General features: G+C 37.0%; 1 protein-coding gene across 1 annotated transcript in view; it reads left to right on the plus strand.

Moving 5' to 3' along the window:
- Nucleotides 1–725: 725 nt before the first annotated feature.
- The window catches only part of ARHGAP15 (Rho GTPase activating protein 15), a 710,489-nt gene continuing 683,971 nt past the window's right edge, over nt 726–27,243 (plus strand). The window contains exon 1 of the mRNA XM_049887125.1: nt 726–858. The gene's annotated coding sequence lies outside the window, so the exon portion shown is untranslated. The remainder of the gene's footprint in view (nt 859–27,243) is intronic.

Raw genomic sequence — 27,243 nt, forward strand, 5'->3', positions numbered from 1 at the left:
TTTCCCCCTAATTCAGTCCAGGTGAAGAATCATTCAGCTGGAGCAAAATCTCTTCAGCCGATTTTGGCACCGCTTAGGAAACTGGCAGGGAGAACACACCAGTGAGGGGCAAACCCGTGTCAGAGTCACAGTCAGAGCCTGTGCTAGACAAGTCCCCTACTTTCTCTCAGAGACGCTCAGATGACACCAAGGCTCTGGACAGTGTTCTCTGAAGTTCAATTGCAACCTGTTCAAGATGCCATTAACATGTTAACTGGAGCAGCTCCTCCTGGGCGTACTCTCGACTGAGGCCAAAGTACCAACTGTGTGGTACTTGACCTCCAGGTGACTTCTTGACTTCCCAGGTCAGTACACAGAGCCTCCTAATAGCATGTAGACACTCTCAAACTTACCCAGAATAGTAGAATCTTATGTTTTAAGCCCTTGCTAGAAGGCAGAAAAAGGGGAAGTTTCCTCAGTACATAGCAGCTGGCTCCTCCCCCGCTAATTGTCTAATCACACATTTTTTTCCCTATTAAATCAAAATTGATGAAACCTGTATAAACTTATTGTGTTTGAAAATCAACAATCACATTATCAAATAACAGTACTGTTGACTATACAAGGCAATTTCTTCAAATCAAGTGGTTGTGATGTGTGTGGTTAACCGGATCTACCCAGGAAGTGGTTTTATTTAAAAGTTTGTATGCTCACCCCCACCCGCTGCCTTTTTTTTTCCTCCAGTACAGAAATTAAGTGGCATCCGACATAGGCCTTCTCTTACGACATGTGACTTTACTGTTTTCCGTTTTTGTTGAAACAGTCATTAACAGTTAGAAGTTGATGGCAGTTTCAATAACAAGTCATCACTGAGAAAAGGTAAGTTTTAACTTTATATTGTCCGTGAAACTTAAACTTGAAAATGCTTGGTAGATTATCCTGTCTTGGTGTGAACATAAAAACATTTCTACAAAATGTGATGCCTTCGCCTGTGATGGAACACCAGCTTGCCTCCTTTGGTGTAAAAAGGAATATTCTTTTCATATTCACAGCTGTCGAGTTCTGAAGTCCTTTACTGAGATATTATACAGGGATCATTTGCTAAGATCTTCTACTAAAATATTAAAGACAGACTATCATTTCCGTTTTAAAGGGCTTTTAAAAAAAACTGTTAGAGAAAAAACAAGACTTTGCATTTTTAACCGGTGGTTTTACGAGAATACACGCTATTCAAGATCTAGATAATAATAGAGAAAAGGACATTTTCTACCAATAAGAAATAGCATCTGAACTACGGTGTGAAAGAGATCCCTTTAAAGCACTGAATTTAAGTTAGGATTAAAATTAGAAACCATTAAAAAGGTTCTCAAATGTGTAGCTTATTATATAACCATTGAAAAGCAGCAAAGTTTTAAAATGTAAAAGACTGCTTTTTAGCATAACATTTGAATATTTTTCCTAATTTTTAACTAGGTTATAGGGTAAAATGAAGGCATGTTTTTATTTCATAATCAAAACTATGTTTAAAAGATAGCCGACTTCGCTGAAAGTTACTTGGAGAAAAAGACGTAAATTAGAGATATACTTTTGTTATTTACGTAATTATATCATTTGCCTTTTTTGAGATTTTTTGAAAATAGTAAACCTTAGATATGAGATGAAATCATAAACCTACAAGAGCTTATCTTTATATTGACATCTTGCTTTTATGGAATGTCTTTGTATGCGTGACGTATGTGCAGAAAACATAAAAATGCTGCTAATCTTAGAGACAAATACCTGAAATAAATCTGACTGTAGATTTTTGAAAGAATTTTAATAAAAACCCAAGATATGATATCCTCCACTCTTTCCTAATATTATTTTTACTGTGTTCTTTAATGAGAGAAGTGATGGCCCCAACACATATTTTTTTTGTATGTTATTAAAAAATGGTTACAGGGTTGATAAGTAGGAACAGGCCTCTTTTCTTTTATTGTCTTCTATTGAGAGACACATATAAATGTTTTTTGACATGGTCGATTTAGTAGGAAATTATTAGGCATGCTGGCACGCTCCATTTTAAGACCTCTTCACTTGTCAATACTGAAGCTAGCTACTTGTTGACTATTAAAATAATCAAAGAAAAATAGAGATTAGGACTTGGTGTTCAATAGATTTTTTTTATTGTTAGAGTGTAAGAAGACCTTGGTAATATGTATTTGCTTTGATATTCTGATTAGCTTTTCAATTTGTTACATTTCCACACAATGGAAAGCGTTATTGAAATCTGTCTTCAATATTGTGGTTCTGAACCTCTGTATCTATAGAAGCTGTGTAATTCAGATAATTTTGGTTGATATGTTTTTACTTTATTTCATCTTATTGTAAAAGAACACCACATGAATAAACATATGTAGTACTTACACTTTAGCAAGAATGGCTATCCTGATATGCAACTGACATTGAAGAAAAGCCCACTAAAGTTTTTTTTTTTTTTTTTAACCGTTCAATAGCTTAGAAAGCTAGGTTCTTTGTGAAATAAAATGTTTCTTGCAAAAACTGTTGAAATTAAAACATAAATGTTTTATGAAGTATCGACTTAATTAAACATAATGGTATGAATTTAGAAAAAGCAGCAAGTAGAAAAGATAGACATGTAAAATAAGACACTGAAAATTGTTTGTAAAAACAATTAATGCATTAGTTCTTGAACATGAGACTAAACTTTAGGCGAGTCCATTAGAAATGAGTAAAATGTGAATAGACTCTTAGGCTACTATCCCTTTATAAAATTTTAAGTGGATAAATAAGAAACATTTTGGTGAAATAAGTACAATGTAAAAAATGTATAGGAGCTTATTTGAAAAATCATTTCAAAACTGAGTTATTAAGAGAATATCATGTTTTTCCACTTGGGGCCAGCATACAGCAAAATTCAGAAAGGAAAACATTCTCCTTGATTTTCTTCCTCTTCCTTCCTTTTAATCTGTTTGGAGCAGCCTACTCTGTCCCTAATTAGGGTCCCACAGACTTGATTACCTACAAGGACAGTCACCTACATGCTCCTTCCACCCCACTTCCACTGCCATTTAAACTTACCCATTCAATTTTCCAGCTCTTATAGAATCTCATAAAAAATAATTCACACTCATAGGAGGAAGCTAAAGCATTTTGCTACCTTTAGTTTATTAGCCAGGGCTCTCCTTCTCCTCCCAGTGGAATTTCTGTAGGGTCTCTGCAGACATGATCCAAAGGATTGGCTTACTATTGAGGACTTCATGATGAAGAAAAGTGACCAGTACCGTAGTAAATATTTAAGGAAATACTTTTGTGCACAAAGACTGTTTTGTTAACCATTGGTGTTTGCCTATCTCCTGCATGAGCCTGATCCTGCCTGTGGCTGTGGCATTTAAAAACAGCACTTCTTAGAGTGTCTCATATTAAAGGTGTGTTATAGAGACATGACCATTTCTCTAAGATATTCCTAAAGAAATATGCACCTCTCTGGTAGTGCATAAAATTTAATCGCTCTATATTTTCAGATTATTTTGATATTCACATCTACTTAGAAAATATTTGATATAATTAATTGCTAGTTATGTGTATTTTTAAAATAATTTATTATTGTAAATTAGTTCTTTGGATACCAGAGACATATTTTTCACATTTCAAATTGAATGTTACATAATTAGACTTTAAAAGGCATCTGTAAGTATTCTAAATTTCAGTCCATAGTAGGTTAAACTTTTTCTTTTTCTTTTTTTGCAAATGATAGCAAATGAATTAAAATTAACCTAGCCTGTGAAACTACACTGCATGATACTGTAATGGTGGGTGAATGGCATTAAGTGTTTGTGAAAAGCCATAGAACTATACAATACAAACCCAACGTAAACCATGGACTTTAGTTAACAGCAATGCATCACTATTGGTTCATTAATTGGGACAAATGTAGCACAATAATGCAAGATGTTAACAGTAGGAGAAACTCTGTGAGGAGAAGAGAGGGAATATATGGAAACTCTACTTTCTGCAGTGTGTTTTTAAACCTAAAACTGCTCTAAAAAATTAAATGTAATAAAATTAAAAAAAAATAGTCTAGGCAATACAGATATTTCTGATTGGTATACTTGAAAAGTCCAGGGGTAGTAAAGTCAGGCATGGTGGATCCAGGAGCTCACACAGAATAATTAGGATTAGCTCTCATTTTTTCCATTTCTTACCAGTTCTTTTTACTGTGCGTATGTCATCTCTGGCAGAACCTTTCACTTAGCAGACAAAAAACTTCAAGTCTATATTTGACCCTTTCAGCAAACTTTGTAACAGTAGCAATTTAAAAAAGCCTCCTTCCCAGTCTCCACAGCAAAGTTCTCAGATTTAAATCTGATTGGGCTGAGTTGGGTCATGTAACTACCACTGACCTAATGGTTGAATCTGAGGACAGACAGAAACCCTGACTGACCAGGCCTTGGTGGCAAGCCCACTCTTGGAGGGAAGATCACCTAAACGTGGGCCACGTGGACTTAGCTCAAGAAAGGGAGCTCCTTGAGTAGAAATTAAAATGCTTGCCCAGAAGGAAGGTGATTGCATTTCTTACAGGCAAAACGACAGAACTCCACTACACAGCCACAAAATGATCACATCTAAAGGTTTACTTACTCAACTTCCTCAGACTCTACAATCAGGCAGAAATACAGTATGAGTTTAATGTTAGATTTGAATGAAATAAGAGTTTCAATTAAATGAATTAAAACATATTTTTCAACAGTTACTCCATGTTGGAGGTTCTGCAATACTTGTCATCATAAAGCTTAAAATTTAGTAGGGCTAGAATTTTAGTAATTGTTTTGTCAACTACCATGAAAAGATGCAAAGAATGTCCTATTAGGGTTCAGAAATTGATGTAACATTGCTTAAACTTCTCTCAGGTGCCAGGCAATAGGGTAAGGAATTTTTCGGGTATTATATTATTTGATCATATCCTGTCTGGGAAATCAGCACAGTTTGGGGGGAAATGTTTGTGATGATTTTCAGAGAAACCTAGGACTGGGGAAAGAAACATTCCAAAGGACAAGAAGGGAACATGTCAAGGCACAAAAATGTGGAATGTCAGAGAAATTTCAAGGAAAAATGAATTGTCCAGCTTTGTTAGCCAGAAGTATGGTAGTGGGAGGTAAGGCCAGAAAGATAGTTTGAGATTATATTACCAAATGCACTGCCGTTGGGTCAATTCTGACTCATAGCAACCCTATAGGACAGACTAGAACTGCCCCATAGTTTCCAAGGAGCAGCTGGTGGACTCGAACTGCTGAACTTTTGGTCAGCGGCTGTAGGACTTAACCACTACACCACCAGGGATTACAGCAAATTTTAAATGACCTTCTGGGCAGATTATACACATAGCTCAAGATTATAAGTAACAACAGGATTTTTGTGCATGGAAAACACATACTTGCATGTGCACACTTTAACATTTTGAGAGGTTGTCTAGCGTTAGGATTTATCCATTTCTTCCATTTATCACACTATTGAGTCACCTGTCCTTCAGGTGGTTTGCAACAGTGGTTGCAGTTAGTGAAGGGTAGTATTCCTGTAAGAACATTCACTAACTTACCTGCTCAGATACCTTGAGGTTTTATATAGGCTGTGGTTATAATGAGTTTTTTTTTACCTTATAAAAGTCATTTTTGTATGTTTGTTTATATTTTTATTTTTAATTTGAGAATAAGTAAAATAGTGAGATATGGTTCAAATATCTAAATATAAAATACTCAGAAAAAACATTGCTCACAGTCCTGTTTCTTTCATTTACCTCCACATTAACCAACAGGCAATGACTTTTATAATTGTTGCTTTTTTTTTTAATCTTCACAGTTTCTTTATGTGTGTGTGCCGTGTGTGTGTATCTTCTTTTTTTCTATTAAAGGTCTTATAGTACACACCTCTGAATTCTGCCTTTTTTTTCTTTTGACAGTATATCTTGGAGATCTTTCCATCGCAAAAATAAAGAACTGTCTAATACTTTTTTTAACAGCTATATAATATACTTTTTTTAATTGTACTTTAGATGAAGGTTAACAGAGCAAACTAGCTTCTCATTAAACATTAATATATGTATTATTTTGTGACATTGGTTGCCAACCCACGACATGTCAACACTCTTTTCTTCTCAACCTTAGGTTCCCCATTACCAGCTTTCCTGTCCCCTCCTGCCTTCTAGTCCTTGCCCCTGGGATGGTGTGTCCATTTAGTCTCATTTTGTTTTATGGGTCTGTCTAATCTCTGGAAACCCTGGTGATGCAATGAACAGTTGTATAGTATATTACTGAATGGATAAAGCATATTTAATTTAACCATTCTCCTATTGATAGACTTAAGGTTTTTTTTTCAACTTGCTAGTACAAATGAATGTTTTACCATAATTATGAACATTTGAAAATGTATCAGAGAATAAATTCCCAGAAATACTCTTTATAAGACAAAGCATAAAATATTTTTTATAGATGTTGCCAAACTACTTTTTGTGTTGGTTGCAACTTATTTGAGTTTCCACCAGTGCATAATGAGAATACTGGTGGAAGCTCTAAAACTTCTCCAACAGATTATGTTGCCAGGCTTAGACAATCTGTAGAAAATTGTATTACAATGTAGTTTTACTTTGTATTTCTGTTATTGTAAGTTTGAGCATGTTTTAAAAGATTAAAGCATCAAGTTTTCTTCCTAAAAAGAGAACATGTTCTTCCTCAACTGTGTAATTGAGGACCAAAAGCATCAGTGAACTTCGAGTCTTGGCTTGAGACATCAAAGGAAGTAAGGAATTAGGGATAGCATATGTCAAATACTCCTTTTCAAAAGCTTGAAAGAGCCAGTAGTAAAAAGGTGATGAAATATGTACATTCAATAAAAAATAGGAAAAAAGGAGTGAAAATACAGAAAACAAAGAAATATATTCAGAAACCCAATATAGATGGATATAATCACTAGGTCAAGTAGATAAATTAACCTTACACTGAAATAACCTTTAAACCTTAAACCAAAAACATTCCCTGAAGTCTTCTTAAAACCATAGTTTAGCTTAACTAGTAAAAAAATGTCTGCCTTGAGCATTGTGCTGTTTAAGAACTATCTATATGTGATTAAATTGACAACGGCAACTCAAAAGTTTAGATAAGAGCCTTAGGGGCAATGCATTTATGTTAAAAGGGGAGGAAATACTTAGAAAAGGAGGGTGAGAATGGTTACACCACTCAGAATGTAATCCATGTCACTAAATGGTACATGTAGAAACTGTTGAATTGGTATATGTTTTGCTGTGTATAGCTTCTACAACAATGAAATAAGTAAAATTATATACATAAAAGAAATTAACCTTTAAACAGATAGGAAATTAATAAGTATAGATGTAGATAAATTGGTTGTAGATAAGATAAAGTGGAGAGAGGAAGTTGATGGAATATATGTTCCAGAACATCTATCTTCTCTGAAATAGCAGGGCAGCTCATTTGGTAGCAGTGAACATTTCCTAGATGCCAGGCACAAGGCAGAATATCTTATTTTAATAATTGGCCTTGCCCATAAAACAATGTAATCATTGGTTTTAGAACTAATCTTTTTTCCTTGGTGGGCATACACCCAATTCAATTCAATAAATACTTTTGTGCTCCAACTAGGTATGTTGTGTTGTGCTGGGAATTATTGGAGACAGAAATAATTCAGTATGCTCTCTAGCCAATGAAAATTTTTTAAGTGGCTACAAAGTGCATAATAACAACATAAACTTAAATATATAGCTATGGATAAATCCAACGGCATATAAGTGTTGCAAAACATGCTGCTGTCAAAGTCCCCAGGGTCTGCATTTTGCCAAGTCAAGTGAGTGTTTATTTGTCTTCATATTGCTTGAGCTGTATTTGATGCAACAGAACACTTCTTCCCTCTTGAAACTCTCTTTTCACTTGACTTCTGAAATATTTCGTTCTCCTCCAAATTTACTGGATGCTCCTCTGTCTCCTTTGACAATCCTTCCTCATCATTCAACCCTCTAAATGTTGGAGGGCCTTTGGTTTTATCTTCTTATTTCTTCTCCTCTGGTCTCAGCTCTTGTCTTCAGAGTCTATTCTCAGTTGATCTTATGTAGTTCTATGACTTTAAACACCACCTATATTCTAATTACTGCCCAAGAACCAACTTTTCTTCTCAGCAACTACCTACTAGTCTTCCCCACTTCCATGTCTCAAAGAGATGTTAAAATGAATATATTCAAACCAAACCTTTTCATTATTCCCCACCTGCCTCCACCCAACCATTTTGTTTTCCTATTTTTGTCCATCTCAGTTAATGACACCAGCATTCAATTGTCTATTTAGAACAATAATCTAAGAATTACACTCTATTGTTTTTTTCCCTCACCCCCCCACTCCAAACCATAACCAGTTTATTAGCAATAAGTAAATCCTCTGAAAAATAGATGGACTGCCCATTAGAGTGTTGCTATGAGTTGGAATCGACTGGAGGGTAACGGGTTTTTTTGTTTTGTTTTGTTTTATTTTTCCATTACACTTTTTACTTATTTTCCTCAATAAATGCTTTTGAAAAATTATGCTGTTTTCAGACTAATGGCTTTAATTTTTTTTGTTTGTTTTGATATAATGACATTCTATACAAAAACTTGCTAATACACTACAATAAGTGATATTTTGATGACATTACAACTTCCAGCAGACCACACTTACTATTTCACTTTTTAGTTTCTAGTTAGAGGCAGTCATATGGAACAAAGCAGATTTGCACACTATGTTAGAATGAATTCAAGAAGGGTGAGGAGATGGCAACTTCTAGCACCTTGCAGTCAAATGTTTTTGTCCTGAATCTGTTTTTCTATGCTGTTATTTATTATTAAATACAACTTGAGCACAAGAAAGCCATAAGTTCCACAAAGGTTTAAAATACCAGTGAAGAAAAAGATGAAAAAAAAAAAAGTAAAATTATTAAAAAAAGAAATTTTTTAACATTTTATATACAAACTATATTCTTTCAAATTATTGTTATTATTTATAGGGGTCCATTTTTATTGTTCTATTGATGTATTTTTATATTTGTAAATCTTGATTGGGTACTTCGCTTGGGTTAGAAAGCGTCATGAATTTTTCATTAAAATTAAAATGGGAATTTTTTTTAGTTATTGTACTTTGGATGAAGTTTCACAGAACAAACTAGATTCTCAGTAGACAATTAGTACACATATTGTTTTGTGACATTGGTTACAAACCCCATGACATGTTAACACTCTCCCTTCTCGACCTTGGGTTCCTATTACTAGCTTTCCTGTCTCCTCCTGCCTTCTAGTCCTTGCCCCTGGGCTGGTGTGCCCCTTTAGTCTTGTTTGTTTTATGGGCCTGTCTAATCTTTGGCTGAAGGGTGAACCTCAGAATTGACTTCATTACTGAGCTAAAAGGGTGTCTGAAGGCCATACTCTTGGGGTTTCTCCAGTCTCTGTCAGGCCAGTAAGTCTGATCTTTTTTTGTGAGTTAGAATTTTGTTCTACATTTTTCTCCAGCTCCTTCTGGAACCCTCTATTGTGATCCCTGTCAGAGTTGTCATGGTGGTAGCCGGGTGCCAACCAGTTGTGTTAGACTCAGTCTGGTGGAGGTCATGGTAGTTGTGGCCCATTAGTCCTTTGGACTCATCTTTCCCTTGTGTCTTTGGTTTTCTTCATTCTCTAAAATGGGAATATTTTAATTTTTTTTAATAGCTTTTCGCATGGTAGAAATTAATTGGACATTAGGAAAGGTGTAGACATATATCAGTGTATACTGAATTAAATATATTTCTCACCAACTCCACTGCTACTACGGCAGGGTTCTCCTGACTGGTCTCCCTGTTCTAATTTACCCCCAAGAATCACTCTCCATTGAGCAATCAGACTGATCTCCTAAAACTTCAAATTCAAACAACTCTCCCACTAAGGGGTTCCAAATGACTTCCTATTATATTTCAATTTCAATTCAAACTCCTTTCATGCTCTTCAAGACCTTCTCTATCTCATTATTTTGCTTTTTATTTCCTTCCTAACATTTTTGATATGGGGAATTATATTATTTGTTCACTTGTTTAGTAACTGTCTACACCTTTGAATGAGAATATTGACCTTGTCTATCTTTTTGCTATCTAGAACCTAGAACTAGATAGGAATATAATAGACAGTAAATATTTGTCTAGTGAGAGAATAAATACTATAAAATTTATTAAAGGCTGCAGCATCAGGGAAGGACTTCTGGAAATCTATGACTTCTCCAAGGTCAACAAAATATGATCAGTTTAGAAGTATAAAATCTATAAGCATATTCAAACAGATGATATTATGTTAGTACATTTGGAGTAACCCAGCAATGATAAAACCTGGGCAGAATTCTGGATTTATTATATATTTGTATATACTGTTCTAAAACTCAGAAAAATAACCTGCCGCTAGAAAACATACTGATGGAAAACACCAACAACCGCTAAGCATTTAAATTTTAAGCTGTTTTACTAAAACCATGGCAAAAGTCAGCGATTTGTGCCCACCAACTGCTCCATGGGAGAAAAGATCTGGCGATCTGGTCCTATAAAGATTACAACCTAGGAAACCTGGTGGGCAGTTCTACTCTGCCCCATGAGGCTGCTATGAATTGTAGTTAACTTGATGGCACACAACTACAACAAGGATTGAATAATTTTAATTTCACTCTAGATAACTTTTCTGAAAACTTAGAGAACTTTTTATTCTAGGCTGTACTGATGTAATGAGAAGCTTGTAGTCAAAACAAGATATTGTTTTAAAAGAGGATGAAAGGTAGAATGCTCAGGAAATTGGGCACTGAATCAAGGGTAACTTTTGTTGCTTTTAATTTATCTGTTTTAGTTTAATTTTGTATTATAACTTTAAGGTAGAAACAGAAACTGAGCATTGGAGCCCATATTCATCTTTCTGCTAAATGTACTGGGAAAATCAAGTAATCTGAGGCCTCCAGATAACATCATCTATTTGTAACTTGACAATTCTCATAAAGGAAGTGGAATGTTGGAAGGAAAAATGAGTATAGATTACCTCAGTGGTATCTTCAACACTGTGGTAGATACTATGGGGTTACCAAATATATACAGTATTCCCCTATTCTCAAGATGCTTGCAGGAGCATGGGCCATTCATCAGCATAAATTATTACGGTGGGATTGTTAATAATCATAATCATAGCTATGATTTACTTAATGCTAATTAGGTGCCAGGTGTTTTGCATACATGATAGTGTTAAGTATCCACAAAGATCACATAAGTTAGTGTCCCCATTTTGAGGATAAGGAAGTTAATGTTAAAAGGTTAAATGTCCGCATTTACAGAGCTATTAGGTAGGCTAGATCATGATTTGTTGGCAGATTTGGGTAATACAACCAGCCATGCTGCAATTTCTAAGCCTGTTTAGTGTCAGCAGTCAAGCAATGCTGGACATCATTCATGAGGCCCTAGAGACTGAAAGGGTCTAAAAGGATCCTGCTTTTTTTGATCTCCTAAAACAATGCCATCTGTGGAAATCAGACTGCTTGTTCTGTGCATATAGTGCCTCATGTAGAGGTTTGTATAACATCTGAGGAAGAGAACACTCTTCTGCCTTAATTTTTGTCAGACTGCAGGTGACTTTTCCACTTCTAAATCTCTTTATATCTCCTCTGGATCTTCTGTCTCACCTCAGTCCCTAAATCCCCCAGAATTCCTTCTTAGACCCATGCTGTTCAGTACGGTAGCCATTAGTCACAACTGGCTACTGGGCACTTGAAATGCGGCTAATCCGAATGGACTGTAAAATAAACAGCAGATAATAAAGACTTACCAAAAAAAAAACTAACCTTTTGCTGTCAAGTCGATTCCGACTCATAGAGACTCTATAGGACAAAGTAGAATTGCCCCATAGAGTTTCAAAGGAGAGCCTGGAGGATTTGAACTGCCAACCTTTTGGTTAGCAACTGTGTTTTTAACCTCCATGCCACCAGGGTTTCCATCAAAGACTTAGTACTAATAAAAAGAATATAAAATATCTCATTAAAATCTTTTACATTGTTTACATGCTGAAATAATAAGTTTTGATATATTGGGTTAAATAAGATATATTCTTGAAACGAATTTCAACTATTTCATTATAATCCTCTAATATGGCTATAAATTACTCATGTGGCTCACATTGTTTATATTGAATAGCACAGCTCTAGACTGTCTTTTCACAAGACTCCTGTACATTCTTATTCATTATTATGGTTTACAGTTAATTCCTCAGATAGTCCTTAAATTTCCTTCTTCAGCCTTAGACTCTTTTCCAAAATTGTTCTTCATTCATAATTGCCACCTCTTCCATGATGTCTCATCAGCAGTTCAAACTGAAAGGCTGTGTGAACTCATAAGCTCTCCACAGAATCCTTCTCTTCCTCCTTTTAATTTCTGTTATGACCTCTATTCCTTAAATCATATAAACAAGTGATCTTGGAATCTTCCTAGACTCCTTCATATCACTTATTCCATAAAAAAAAAAAAAAAAATCCAGTCAATTGCTGTGCTTTAATGCATTCATTCTCTTCTTTCCAGTTTTACTTATTGTAATAATCACTAATTTAGTTACCTACTAAGTCTTGTCTAAGCTATGGCAGGAAGCCCTGGTGGCATAGTGGTTAAGAGCTACTTTTGCTAACCAAAATCTCTGCAGTTCAAATCCACCAGGTGCTCTGTGGAAACTCTATAGGGCAATTCTGCTCTGTCCTATAGTGTCGCTTTGAGTCAGAATTGACTCAGTGGCAATGGGTTTGTTTTTTTTCAATAGGTGAAGCTATGGCATCACCACTTAATCAGTTGCTGTTGGGTCAGTCCTCATGTGTACAAGTAGAACTGTGCTCTGTAGGGTTTTCAATGGCTTTTTTTTTTTTTTTTGGAAGTAGATCACCGGCCCTTTCTTTCTAGATGCCTCTGAGTGGACTAGAGCTGCCAATCTTTTGGTTAGCAGACAAGTGTGTCAACTTTTTTTACCACCCAGGGGCAAACAATGCAAAGAGTCATACTTGCTTCTGTCCTTGCTATTTCTCTTAGCCCTTTTATTTTTCCTATATCATGTCTTTAGGGTGATAGTTGGGTTCAAGTTAATTAGTCCAAGTAAGAATATCTGTCATCTATTTATAGTCTACTTAGAGTGTTGAAAGTAATTTTGCATACAATATTTTGCTTGATCATTCCAGCAAGCCAGTGCGAAAAACAAGATTTTTAATAGATATAATAGAAGATGACAACGAAACATGGGAATACTAATTGTTTAAGGACATGCAAGGATTAAACATATATCTGGTGCAACTTCTCCCAAGTTCTTGTCTAGAAATTTTTTCTTCCACATAGAAATGGTAAAGATATTAAGAACACAGGCCTGGGAGTCAGCAAAACCAAAGCTCGAAACCAGACTCCAGCACTTGCTGGGCATTAAATACATTATTGGGAAAATTATTTAATCTCTCTGAGCCTGAATTTCCTCATCTGTAAAATGGGGAGTTTCCTCACAAGAAAAAAATATATATATATGTAAAGAACTTTTCCTGGTGCCTGGAACATAATAATGGATTTTAAAAAGTTAAGTATAGTACTAGGAGTAGCAGTAGTAATTTTTGCATCAGGTTGTCTTGAATCAAAAGATGACCATTCTTTTTCCTTCGCTGGATATAAAAATTCTTCCAGGATAATTCTGATTTAATTTAATTCTAAGTATTAAGATATATTTATGACATTTGTCAAGAACAGTTTATTGCTGTTAGTTTCATTTCCTAACTACAGCCCTACATTAAATCCATGTGTGGGAGAGGGAAGAAGAGCTAACTGTTTTCTTTGTTTATCTAGTTTTGGTTGTTATGGAAACTTTCCTCCAAGGAGCTCAAGATGTGTCCTCAGCACAAATAACCTTTAATTCTGAAGAATTAATATTCAACATACCTTGCAATTCAAAAACTGGTAGGCAGCCATTGACTATTGGACCTGAGATTAAAAAAAAAAAAAAAAAAAGGTAAACTATAGAGACAAGGAGAGAGGAAAAAAGTAGAATTCTTTTCATCCACGTTTATTTTATACCTACTGTGCCAAGGATCATAAAATGGTAACATGGCTAGGCCATGATATAGATATGATTGGGTCCTATCAAAATGAGTCCAGGGAGGGAGATAGGAAATGAAATTGGGAGGTCCTGTGTCTAGGTTGCTGACTAACTGAAGAAGTCTTATTTTGTTTTTTTAAAAATTTCCCCTAGGGACATCAGCTCAGTATTCCACATGTGAAGTTTGAATGAATGCACAGGTCTCAGTTCAAACTCTGAAAGAAGGTGGTATTAGGGCATTCAATTAATGAGAGCAAGATGGGGTGGTGGGGGATCCAAGTCACTGACAAAATGCTAGGGAGATCAGTAACTGCAGTGCTGCCCTTGGAGAGCTATATTTATCCTACAGGCCACCTGTCAGTGGGCTTTAGGTCAAAAGCTTGGCTTCAAGAAAGGGGACTAGCAAGTGAGCCTTAGGTTCAGCACGGCAAACCAGCTTGAAAGGAATATTGGAGACTAGACAGCATGGCAGATGGATAAAGTATCACTTGGGGCAGGGAGTGGGAGGGATGTGACAACAGTGGCTTGTCTGATTCCCTTTGACCATAATGCATTGTATCCCTGGACCATTTGGTAGCACTAATTGTGGACAGGTAGAGAGGAAACACTGGGACCCAACAACACTTGGGATTGGGAATTACAGACATTCTAAGTATGGCAGCAAACCTGAACTTGTTGAAAATACTCATGGGTTTGTCTGTTTGTTTTGCTGGTGCTGAGGGAATTAGAGGCAGTAGATTACAGACAGACACCAAGTGCTGGCAATGTTCTAGGTACAGAACAGAGCAACACTGACAAATATAGTGTCTGACTTTAAGGAGCCCACTGTCAATTTAGGCAGAAAAGATAACTCAACTCGAAAACAGAGAACAACACAAGTCAGGGTATGATTATCTGCCAAAATGTAATAGGAAGACCATAGGAGGTCACAGCAGAGCGGGGGGTTGAGAAGAGGAACTTACTTAGCAATAAGCAAAGAGCATAGCACAATATCCTACTCTTTATAATTTGACATCATATTGAAAAAATTGTAGGCAAAAATAAAATCCTGTATGATGAAACTCTTTCTAAATCAGTCTCTTAGTTCTCCTTTCCATTTCTAATCCAACCAGCTTGGATGTAAAAATAACAAAAAACTGAAAGTGCTATTGATTTAGTATGTAGCAGAAATTTTGATCAACCCATACATCAGAGAAGCAATGCTCCTAGAGGTGAATTGATGCCAGGGTTCATAGTCACAAATGTCTCCAGACCAGTGCAGGCATCTATGTGAGTAACATAGGCAGGAGGAGACCATCAAGAATTGCCACACCTAAAGGATGTAGAAGCTACCCATCTCTAGCTGAATGCTACCATGCAAACCCTGGTCTAGTTTTCCACATTTTAGGATTTTTCAAGAGAAGTCACAGATATACACCTTCTTTTAAATTAAAACCCCTCATTTTTCAATTAGGAACTGATTCAGAACACTCCAAAACATTATTCAGGCCCAGCAACATATGTCTGTGGGTGAATTGGTTTGGCAGTCTATGGGTTTTCACCTGTTCTTGAAGTTATCGCGGCTCTCAAGAAAGCAGGAGGAAATCACAATGACTAGGCAGGACTGGAGTCCTCCAAATTACTGCTGTATACATAATTCCAAAAACCAAAGCAAACCCATCGCTGTCGAGTCAATTCTGACTCATAGCGACCCTATAGGAAAGAGCACAATTGCCCATAGGGTTTCCAAGATGCAGCTGGTGGATTCGAATTACCCACCCTTTTGGTTAGCAGCCATAGCTCTTAACCACTGCACCACCAGGGCTCCTGTATACATAATAAATTCTAATAAATATTTAAAAACAGACTAGAGCATTTGTTATTCTATGAAAAAAAAATCCATTTATGTATAGCTTTAAAAAATTAGGTCCTTGTAAAAAAAAAAAAAACTTTTTTTTTTCTTTTTTAGTTTGTCAAGCTTTTGTGAGTGGGTTCATTGTCCTAACTTGAAAGAACAAGCTTTCTTCTGCTGAACACTCTCCCCATAGCATTTTCTTTATCCATTAAAAGATGTCTCCAAAAGTTTCACCCTTGGAAGTAACAATGAATATAATATCCTTCCTTTGCCTGTTATTTTACAAGTCACGTGATTTAGGTTATGCACTAGAATATCCACACTTTTATGGATGTAATGTTGTAGGGGAAATAAAAGAAAAGAAAGCATTTTATACTTGGGGTAGTGATAGCAGTAGAGACTAAGTTCACACACAAAGTCTACCGGTAAGCAAGAAGGGGAAATGCAGCTTGGGTGTGGTTGCATAACCTATTTCATCACACATATTATTATCTATTATAGTCTCAGAAGTAGTCGGTGATGAAGAATATAAGTAAATAAAGATAAGATTTTGTTGTTGATTTTGTGCCATTGAGTTGATTTTGACTCATAATGACTCTATATGAAAGAATAGATTTCCTAAGCTATAATCTTTATGGGAGCAGATCACCAGGTCTTCCCTGACCCCTGACTGGGTGGTGGGTTTGAACCTCAGACTTTCCTGTTAGCAGCCTTACCGAGAACTGAACAATTGTGCCACCAGGGCTTCCTAAAGATAAGATAGAGAGAAAGAACAAGAATGTTTAATAACTTTTTACTTAAATAGATAATCCTTATAACCATATTAAGGCTCTAAATATTTATACTTTTTCTTTTGACTTCAATTTGCCCAAGCCCGAATCATATATTTTGCTTATTGTGAGGATCCTAAATGAAAATAATAATTTGCTACATAACTAATTCAAATTATATTAACATTCAGTTAACTGAAACCTAGTTAGGCAGTTATCTCATCTAAACTTCTCCTCTCCCCACCACCTCCTGAAAAGAGAGTTCCGGGAATTCTACTTTTAGGACAGAGAAGCCAAAAAAAAAAAACTGTTTAAATGAAAATCTAGCCCCCAAAATGGATTGACACAGTGGCTGCAATGATGGGCTCAAGCACAGCCATGGTTGTGAGGGTGGCACAGTTGAGAGGGCAACATCCCGTTCTGTTACACTTAATGTTGCTGTGAGTTGGAGCCTACTTGGTAGCACCTAATAACAACAAGCCCCCCAAAACTCTTGAATTGAGGTTTCTTTTGATGCAGGTGAAGCTCTTCAAGAGTCTAAGCCTTCAAAAGAGCCTTCGGTTATATTCACTCTAGAAAGAAAAAGATATGTTTTGAAATATAAAGTGAATGTAGTACACTGAAGGATCTTCAAAGACCAGGCTTGAAACTCTCAGTCAAAAACTTCCGACTTAAGTCATGTGACCTGGTTGTTTTCTGCCCTCTTGTTGGATAAATCTTCCTACTTCAACTTGGGACCCTTTTTGCCATTGTTTATACAGTGGTGACCAGAGATCTATGTAATTACTGTACACTACTATTATCTTTCAAACTGTAGTTCTTCTCAACTCTTGTGGCAAGGAGGGAGTTCTCCAGTATCTGTTCACTTCATATAGACAGCCTAATGCCAGGTTCTTGTTTTTTCTCACTTGGATAAATGATGGGAGATGATGGGACCTTCCAATTAAAAAATATGAAATATCTGTATAGAAAGGAAATTATCCCCACATCATACCAAATGCAAAAATTATTACCACATGAATTCATAAAACCAAACAAAATCATTCTTTTATGGAAAAAACGTAAGAGCAGCTTTGTGTCCTAGAGTAGGCAAGATTTTGTAAAAGGACAAAAAGGCACTCATTGTTAAAAAAAAAAAAAAGGTAAATAGGACAATGTTAACATTAATAACTTCTACTAATGAAAAGATACTATTAAGATTATAAAAAAAGTAACCCCTAAGTGGGAAAAGATAATTATTGGAAGATGTATTAAAAAAAAAAAAAAAGAAGACTTGTATCTAGAATATATAAACAACTCCTACAGATCAATAAGGAAACATAGACAACCTAACTGAAATATGAGCAAAAGCCTTGAATAGGCACATCATAAAAGAATCACACAGCAATGAGAGTGAATGATCCTACAATTACACAAACAAAAATCTGGGTGAAATAAGCCTGCCTTCCCCCCGCCCCGCTCCCAGCACAAAAGAGTACGTACTATAAAACCAAAAAAACCCAAGCCCACTGCTGTTGAGTTGATTCTGACTCATAGCGACCCTATGTATATAGGTTTCCATTTATATAAGGTCCTAAAAATAGACAAAACTAAGGCAACCATACTGGTTACCCTTGATGGGGTTTAGGGTGGGTAGTGACAGGGGCTTCTGGAGTGCTGATAGTGGTGTGTTTCCTGTTTGGGTGTGGCTACACCAGCATGTTCAGTTTTTTTATGGTTCATTGAACTTTATACACAAATGCACTCACACAAATATGCACACATGGGTTATTGAAAATGTATTTCATTCATAAATAATTGAGGCTTCATCTGTCAAGGAGAAAAACTGATACTCTGAAATATTTTTTCTAACAGTGTAGTCATTGTCCTTCACAACAATGGACTACAAAATCACTGTCCTGTCCTCAAATGTCAAAACCTTTTGGCATTGAAATCCAATCCAATCAATTCAGAGCGTCGAGACAAGAACATTAGAAAAAGGCTAATCTGATACAATAACAAATTTGCTAAATAAAACAAACGTCGGCCATATTTGACTACTGTCAATTACTGGTTTCTGCTCATTACAATCAAGCACTAATTATGCAATGCGTGTCTTCCCCGTATTTTAACCCAAGATAGAGCTACAGAGAGCCTGGTGTACTGCAGCCAGTGGGTGATTAGATCTGCTGATAAAAGGGCTCTGTGACTGACTCAAGTCCTTTACGAAAAAACACTATAGAAGGACAAGACACCCCAGGAAACTGAAGCAGTTGCTGGTTGAAATGTGCTTTTTGCATCTGATTCTCTTCCAACAAAGATCAGAGAATTAGGCTTGTCTCCGAGAGCGCCTGAGACCCTGCTTGTTTGGCCAGTGTTTGTCAATACTGTGGCTGCTGCGCAACTTGCTCTACGGCTGATGTTTTCCTCTTAATGACATTTCATCATCAGTGCCCAAGGATAGTCACCCTGTTTTCCCTTAATTGATTCTTTTATGCAAGAGGCGGACAATGGCTCAGCATTTTTTGCTAGATTAGGTCAAAACTGACGGAGGAAACAGAAGATGGCATTATTTATGCTCCTTATGGTTCTCCTCTGTATCTAAGGAGATCGCCATGTCATCAAATTTCATATGCTTTCTAAATTTAATTACAATGGCCCAGGCATTTTGTTTCTATTTGCATCTGGAATTTCTTAGTATCCACCTGCTCACCAAGGAAAACTCAGATGCAGTTTCACTAATCTTAACTTCATTTTTCTTCTATCTCCTTAATTAAGCGTAATGGTACCCTTGTTACTCTTTTCCTTGGATATTTGTTTTATACTCCTATCAGGTGGCATAGTGGTTAAGTGCTACGGCCGCTAACCAAAGAGTCGGCAGTTCGAATCCGCCAGGCGCTCCTGGGAAACTCTATGGGGCAGTTCTATTCTGTCCTATAGGGTCGCTATGAGTCGGAATCGACTCGACGGCACTGGGTTTTGTTTTTGGTTTATGAGGTTTTTTACCTTTCTTTTCATGTGATTGATGAGAACCAAAACCAAACCCAGTCCCTTGTCGAGTCGATTCCGACTCACAGCGACCCTATAGGACAGAGTAGAGCTGCCCCATAGAGTTTTCAAGGGGCGCCTGGCAGATTCCAACTGCCGACCCTTTGGTTAGCAGCCTTAGCACCTAACCACTACACCACCAGGGGTTCCTGATTGATGAGAAGTGGTATTAAATACGTACCTGGATGTTAAAGGCTAAGTTCCTAAAATTCTGGACTATGTTTTTGTTAGATGACTAGAGGCTCTTGTCATATTAGCTTTTTTCAGATAGATGTGATATTTATTCTGATTTAAATGTAATTAAGAGGCCCGTTGACAAAGTGGTTAAGTGTTTAGCTGCTAACCAAAAGGCTGGCATTTCAAATTCCACAGCTGCTCCTTTGAAACCTCATGGGGCAGTTCTACTCTGTCCTATAGGGTCGCTATGAGTCCGAATCGACTTGACAACAATGTGTCAAGAAGCTTCTCATGTGAATGCATCAGAACGCATGAGAATTCATTTTGCAACCTTAGTGGCTGAGGATTCATTCTTGCAGGACTCTTTCACGGAGTTTAATGAGTGAGGACAGTGCCTTCAACAAAGGCATCAAGGAAGTCCCCCCAGGACTTATAAGACAAATCCCAAATTCTTTAACAGGAACTGCAAGTTTCTCCTAGTCCATCCCTAACTAACATCTCTCTAGCCTTCTGATGTAGCCACGTGTACTCTACCATTTGCTATGGATTTTCACTCCTCTTTTCCTTAAATCTTGTACTCTCAGCCATACTGCTCTTGAGATTCCTTCTCTGCCTTTTGGAGTTCTATTTATCATACAACATCTAGGCCAAATATCTCTATTACATTGAAATGGCCCCTCATTGCACCTTATCAGACTTTGTGCATGCATCTTAGGCAAGCATGCTTGAGTCTAACTCAGCCACTAGAGTATGGTGACCATAGAGGTCTTAATAGTTTTTGTAGGACCAGTGGGACCTAGCAAGTCTATTTCTCAGAGTGGATGCTCAACACATATTTGAAACGTAAAATGCTTGTTTTGTGCTGAGTAGGAGGGAGTCTAGGAGGCAAAGGTGCCCAGGGGATGAGAGATAGTGAGGGGACACCAAGAGCTAAAATGATAAAGGTTACCTTCCACATAATTTTAGATGGGAACTATTCTAATTACAAATCATATATTACTTCTTATTTTCACCATTTCGGGTACCCACATACAATGTGCTCATGTAGCTGACTTGCCAGACTTTGTCAGGAAATGCTGCATACTCCCCAGATTCCCTGTTATAAAGTTAAGTAAATACAAAGCCTTATTATCACAATTCCTGTATATTATACCTGCCCAGTTTAAGACAATGGCACCCAATGGGGTGGCTATGGTCAAATTCTTTTACTGTGATCTTCTTTTCTCATTACATTTGACATTTTTGAAACTGAGTTTTATTGTACTCTCTCAGCTTATGGAAGTGGTCTGGGGAAATTAGACTTAATAGAGATGTAGAAGCCACAGGGAGAAAAAGAAAGTGAACTGGAAGGAAATTGAAATTAAAATGTTATTTTGGTAAATGGCTGCTGTGGTGGAGAGGACAAACAATTGCAAAGCACGTTAATTACTGACCTGTCAAGGAAGTGTAACACAAAGGTTGTGCCACACATTACTGGAGCTGCCATGGCCACAAGTCATTTTCACAGAGGAGCAAACAGAACTTGTTCTACCACAGAGCAACATAAGGTCTTTCCAGGGGATAGAAATGCATTTCTCAGAGAAATAATATTTGTCTGTGGAGCTGCCACGTACTCTTAGTGGACCTGGAGAAACAGCTCTTCCCACACATGCTGAGAAAAGAGGGGACAGAGTGTCACTGAGCTTACCTCCTATACCTTTAGGCAGAGGAACCTGTGGCCCTTGGTGGTTGGGTAACCATACAGTCCATTTGTTACACAGTGAAAACCCAAGTTAACACCCTACAGAATGAGAATTCATTGGGGTACACTCAGTGCTTGGCTCAGAGATGATTTTCCTCACAAAAGCCTCAGTAGTAACCCTTGTCAGGCAAGAAAGTTCTTCCATTTTTATAAAGAACATCAACCACCTAAAGAAATTTAAAACTTAGAGGAGATTTTCTCTATTCTTAGAACAAATAATCCTGTTAAATTCTAAGACAAAGATAAACTGATTTTTTTTTTTTTTTTAATGAAAAAGAAAAAGTAGGGGTTGTTCTGAAAGGGAACTAGGGTATTCAGATTTTTGAAAATTCATGTATAGCTGTGGATCTGCAATTATAGAGTTGGCCTCAGGAGGTCTCGAAAGCATTCCTTTTGTCTCTAAATTGTCATGAAATATCCATAGTTCATTGGCTCTTAGAAACTCTGGTCAGAGTGAGTTATACACATTTTTATTCATATTTTTAAAAATACGAAATTAAATTGGTTAAAAACATCTTCCTATTGGTAATGCTTTGCTGGGCTATGTACACTGGCATTAACTAGACTCATGTTTGTTTTCCACTTATTTATCCAACAAAACTTTACTTAGCCTCTGTTGTTCTGTCAGGAAGCAAAAGAACATTCATAAACATTTAAATAGAAAAATCCACATGATGTGTACCTAATACAGTTGCATTTTCAGCTGCTCAGAAACCCTGGTGGCATAGTGGTTAAGTGCTACGGCTGCTCACCAAAAAGTTGGCAGTACAATCCACCAGGCGCTCCTTGGAAACTCTGTGGGGCAGTTCTACTCTGTCTTATAGGGTCGCTGTGAGTTGGAATTGACTGGGCAGCAATACTTTTTTTTATCGGCTGCTCACTGAAAGGATGAAGGTTTGAGTACATGCGGAGGTGCCTCAGGAGAAAGACCTGGTGACCCTACTTCTGAGAAGTCAGCCACTGAAAACCCTATGGAGCACAGTTCTACTCTGACACACATGGGATCACCATGAGTTGGCAACTGAGTATTTTATTTATTCATTAACATTTTGTGTCCCTGATCTCTGACAGATACTCTTCAGAATTTTTGTTACTTTATTTTTCCATCAATAGTGTCTACTTGACTTTGGGTCAGTGAAAATACCAATGATTTGTGGATATAGGCCCTGGGTTCTCTGCTGCGATGACTTTACACAATCTGTGGCACCTTGGGAAAGACACTTGGTCTCCCTGATCCTCAATTTTTTCTTCTCTGTAACATGGACATTCCTTCATGGTATCTATTCAGTTTTCCCTGGCTTGAAAAAAATCTTAATATACTTTTAACACTCTTGATGAGAAATAAGTGTCAAAAACACACTTTCTGACTCAAAAGGGCAAGCTGCTGAGCCTCAGTATAATTAAGAGAGTGCAACAAATAATTGGTGGAACAGCTATGAAATTTGTGATTAGATGAAATATTGCATTCACTCTTGCTTGAGTATTTACAATGTGAGCTGGGAAATTGGGACCAGAATACCACTTAATCAAGCCTGCTGAGCAGAGCCACAGTGTGTGTGGCTCTTACGAAGTGTGTTCTCATCAAAGCTTCCTGTTTTTAAAATAGTATTGAAAGTGGAACTAGTGCAATATCACAAGCTATTCTTGCTCTTCTCTTGGTACATATAAAATCAGGAAGTCTAGAGAAATCGAGAAGCCAATTTTAAGTGATTTACATTTCAATTTCTAACTCAGGGATATTTATTTGGATGGGTTTTATAAAATCAATGGATATTTTAGATACATATGAAATGAACCAATGTCTTGGATATTTTCATTAGTCACTGGCCAAGGATCTGTTTGCTTCCTGTAAACACATAAATGCATGAGGTATTAATGTTTTTGCTAATAAAAACAATAAAGAGTGAATGACGTATTAGAGGAAGAACAAATGTAATACTGAATAGGCATGCAGTGTAAGATCAAATAAAACTTAAAGTTGAATTGACTTATAGTTAATAAAATGATTGGTGTTACTAAGTTATATAGAAAGAAGCATAAACAAATATTATCGATTTTACATTCTGCTTTACCAAATCTAGAGTACTGAGGGTTAATGAGGAATGAAATCATGGGTGGAACAACAGAATGTGATTTAATATCCCTATGAATATTCCTGGAATAGTAATAATACAAAAAAACTCATAAAATTGGACCTCTTCATCCCTTTATTGAAATAAATTCCCTGAAATTAATGCATATTTTCCTGGAATCACAGCCACTAGAGATGCCAGCAGCCAAGTCATGATAGACACTAGAATATGAGTGATTCTTTTGACTTGAAGTTGCCCAAGCTTTACAATGGAATTTGTTCCCCTGGAAACTTCTTTTGTTAAAAACTCAAAAATAAGGCCACCATGGTAAGCCCTTCACATTGCACAATTATAAGGGGCACCATTTACTACAGTGCAATGCTAATATCCTATCCCTAGTCAAAAATGCTGCTCCTCCCCACCCCCCGAATTTATTTAAGGGAATACACAGAGTGTACTAAACAAAGCTCTTCTCCAAGATATTTCTCCTACATACCCAGAAGCATTTTCAATTTGATATTCAGGTAGATACTTCTCTGAGAGTTAAGTAGAAGCCCGATTAACGATTTACAATGTTGTGTTAGTCTATGTTTTACCACCACCACCCATCCAGTCACCCCCATATACATCTAAGAGATGAATTTAGAGGATGTATATTCTTAAAACAAAAACAAAAAAAAATTTTTTTTTTTTTTATATTCTTAAAAGACAGGGAAAGAAGAATAGATGATGGAAATTTCAGAACTTTTGGCTCTGAAGGAGTTGAGGCCTGAGTAGGTACCACAATGGGAGACTTTGGCAGCCAAATTATGAAAAAGATCACAGGGTGCTTGGGGGTAGGTAGAGGAAAAAGAGTGCTGGGAGGTACATGAGGGAAAAATGGGAAGTCAAAAGAAGGTAAAGAATGGACTGTAGGTGAGATCTGAATACAATTTGCAAAATGTGGCCCAGAAACAACTCTGTTCACTTGGTATGAAAGACTCCTAACAGAATGAGTGAGAATAAATCATCTCTGTACCCACAAGCACAGCAGTTCCAAGTATCAGGGCCATGAGTACAACTGTCATTTCAGTCCTGTCAGATTTCCTTCCCCTTTCATCCTCTGTCCTTCCTCCCACACCTCCCTCTGTCCTGCAGGGGGATCCTGCTACTCTTTGTCTTGCACTCCATTCATTCATAGAGGACATTTATGTGTTATGCCAAGGAAAGCCTTCTTCCCACATTCGTTTCCTCTGTGTCTGAAATGCTAGCCCCTGTTGGGGGTAAAACAGATAGAACTCTTAGTCAGTCATTCAGACAGGGAAGCAAGATGTTCAAACCCGCCCCATAGAGATGTCAAATGCCACCTCCTTCATGAAATCTATTGTTTCTACTTCACTGGTACTTTGGTTTTCCTTTAATGACACATTCTGATATCCACCTTGTAATATGACAGTTATTTTTATACTTGGCTCTGCAACTTGCTGAGTCCTTTGATCGAAATGCCCAGCCTACCCTGATTTAGATGCAGCATGACCTCTTGTTGAGTCACCTTCTCTCTACCTACCTCCACTGGAGTTTGATGCTATTAAGCTTCTCCCCGCTTGGGCACAACTCTATTCTGATTTAATTATTGATTTGTGTCTATTGCCTTCACCAAATTCTAAGGCACTTGGTTTAAAAAAAAGAAAGAAAGAAAGCTGTCTCTAAATCCTAATATAGTCCCTGGCATCTAGGAGAATCTCAGTAATTGTTAAATGATTTTTTTTTTCCTGCTAGTAGAAATCTTTGAGAAGAGGTTTTGTTCTTTTTCTCCTTACTCCTCAAAGAAATACAATGCCCTAAAAAATTAGAGACCCCCAAATGTTTGCAAATATGAGAACAATTATGGAATAGTATCAAGTGAATGGCATTGTAGAACAAACTACCAGGGTAGCTGAATGGACCAAGAGAGTGCAGTGAGTACAAAAGGTGAGGGTGGAGTCTGAATGGAATGCAAGTGGCGGCTAGAGGAGAGAATGGATGAGGAAATTAAGAGAAATAGCATCAACACTGTGGTAGGAAAAGAGATCAGTCTGACGTAAACATCTGAAGCAGGAAGATTTTTTTTTTTTAATATTTTATTGTGTTTTTGATAAAAGTTTACACAGGAAATTAGGTTCTTATTTAACAGTTTCTGTACATACTGTTCATTGACATTGGATACATTTTTCTCAATATATCAGCATTCTCACTAGTTCTGTTCTGGTTATTCTCTTTCCATTAATCTAGCTTCCCTGTTCCCCTTGCCTTCTCATCTTTGGTCTAGGGTAAATGTTTACCATTTGGTTTCATTTAGATGATTATTTTGAGGTACACAGTGATATTATTTATTTTATGGGCAATCTTTCATTTGGCTGAAAGGTGACCTCTGGGAGTGGTTTGAGTTCCAAGTTTAAAGGGTATATCAGGGCGATAGTCTTGGGGGTTCATCTAGTCTCTACTGATCCAGTAAGTCTGGCCTCGTTTTAGGAATTTGAGTTTTGTTCTACACTCTTCTTGCATTCTAACCAGGACCACCTATTGAGTCTTTGGTCAGAATGGTTGGTAGTGCTGGCCGGGCACCATCTAGTTCTTCCGGTCTTAAGGTAGGTGATATAGTTGCTCATGTAGGCTATTGGTTCTATAGACTAGTATCTTCTTGAGTCTTTGGTTTCCTTCTTTCTCTTTTGCTCCAGATGAGTAAAGACTAATAGTTGTATCTTAGATGGCCACTCACAAGTTTTTAAGACCCCAGATGCTACTCACCGAACTAGGATGTAGAACACTGTCTTTATGGACTATATTGTGCCAATTGACCGAGTTGCCCCCTAAGACTATGGTCCTAAGCCTTCAAACATAGTAGACCAATTCTGTGAGGTGTTTGGTTGTGTCTAGGAAGTATCTGTAACTGTGTTCCCATGTGCTTTATTTTATATTTGAAAATATATGCAGCACATCTAAACATGTATATACTTATGCCTACAGTTATATCTATACATGCATATCTATATATTCATATATGCCTTTCTGTACAGATATAAAACCAAACCAAACCCATTGTCATCGAGTCGATTCCGACACATAGTGTCCCTATAGGACAGAGTAGAACTGCCCCATATGGTTTCCAAGGAGCACCTGGTGGATTCGAACTGCCGACCTTTTTGGTTAGCAGCCATAGCTCTTAACCACTATGCCAGCAGGTTTCCCCTGTACAGATATATGCATACATATATGTCTATGTAACCAAACACACATTTTTTAGTTATTATTGTTGTGACAAAATTGTATACAAATTTCCACAAAATTGTTCACATTAGTTGGGTTTATCACAATTTGTCACTCTCTTTAATTGTGTCTCTACCTTTCTGTTTGTGCTCAAACACTCTTCAGTAAGGTTGTACTGTGCTCACAGCTTCCACATTGGCGCCACATTTCCCATCACCAAAAGTAACAAGTCTGTAAGTTCTAAAGCATACTTTCTCTTCCTCCCCTCCTCCCTGGTAAACCACCAC

Source organism: Elephas maximus, chromosome 6 (assembly GCF_024166365.1).
Source record: "Elephas maximus indicus isolate mEleMax1 chromosome 6, mEleMax1 primary haplotype, whole genome shotgun sequence".
In the NCBI taxonomy this organism is placed as follows: Eukaryota; Metazoa; Chordata; class Mammalia; order Proboscidea; family Elephantidae; genus Elephas; species Elephas maximus.